The sequence below is a fragment of the Oncorhynchus gorbuscha genome, linkage group LG06 (genome assembly GCF_021184085.1).
Source record: "Oncorhynchus gorbuscha isolate QuinsamMale2020 ecotype Even-year linkage group LG06, OgorEven_v1.0, whole genome shotgun sequence".
In the NCBI taxonomy this organism is placed as follows: Eukaryota; Metazoa; Chordata; class Actinopteri; order Salmoniformes; family Salmonidae; genus Oncorhynchus; species Oncorhynchus gorbuscha.
The window spans coordinates 38,398,186-38,399,513 of NC_060178.1; positions in this window are offsets into that span (position 1 = coordinate 38,398,186).

The window sequence follows — 1,328 nt, forward strand, 5'->3', positions numbered from 1 at the left end:
AGCCTCCAGAACCTAGGGTTAATAACCCACCTTGCTACTCCGGGCAGCCCACTGAGTGCCGCTCCTTTCTCACGCAGTGTGAGATTGTGTTCTCTCTCCAACCCAACACATACTCTAGAGAGAGAGCTCGGGTTGCTTACGTCATTTCACTCCTTACTGGCCGGGCTCGAGAATGGGGCACAGCTATCTGGGAGGCAAGGGCTGATTGCTCTAACAAGTTCCAGAACTTTAAAGAGGAGATGATTCGGGTTTTTGACCGTTCAGTTTTTGGTAGGGAGGCTTCTAGGGCCCTGGCTTCCTTATGCCAAGGTGAACGGTCCATAACGGATTATTCTATTGAGTTTCGCACTCTTGCTGCCTCTAGTGAGTGGAACGAGCCGGCGCTCTCGCTCGTTTTCTGGAGGGACTCCACGCAGTGGTTAAGGATGAGATTCTCTCCCGGGAGGTTCCTTCAGATGTGGACTCTTTGATTGCTCTCGCCATCCGCATAGAACGACGGGTAGATCTTCGTCACCGGGCTCGTGGAAGAGAGCTCGCATCAACGGTGTTTCCCTGCTCCGCATCGCAACCATCTCCCTCCTCTGGCTCAGAGACTGAGCCCATGCAGCTGGGAGGGATTCGCATCTCGACTAAGGAGAGGGAACGGAGGATCACCAACCGCCTGTGCCTCTATTGCGGAGTTGCTGGACATTTTGTTAATTCATGTCCAGTAAAAGCCAGAGCTCATCTGTAAGCGGAGGGCTACAGGTGAGCGCAACTACTCAAGTCTCTCCATCAAAATCCTGTACTACTTTGTCGGTCCATCTACGCTGGACCGGTTCGGGTGCTACATGTAGTGCCTTGATAGACTCTGGGGCTGAGGGTTGTTTCATGGACGAAGCATGGGTTGAAACATGACATTCCTTTCAGAGAGTTAGAGAAGCCTACGCCCATGTTCGCCTTAGATGGTAGTCATCTTCCCAGTATCAGATTTGAGACACTACCTTTAACCCTCACAGTATCTGGTAACCACAGTGAGACTATTTCTTTTTTGATTTTTCGTTCACCGTTTACACCTGTTGTTTTGGGTCATCCCTGGCTAGTATGTCATAATCCTTCTATTAATTGGTCTAGTAATTCTATCCTATCCTGGAACGTTTCTTGTAATGTGAAGTGTTTAATGTCTGCCATCCCTCCCGTTTCTTCTGTCCCTACTTCTCAGGAGGAACCTGGCGATTTGACAGGAGTGCCGGAGGAATATCATGATCTGCGCACGGTCTTCAGTCGGTCCCGAGCCAACTCCCTTCCTCCTCACCGGTCGTATGATTGTAGTATTGATCTCCTTCCGG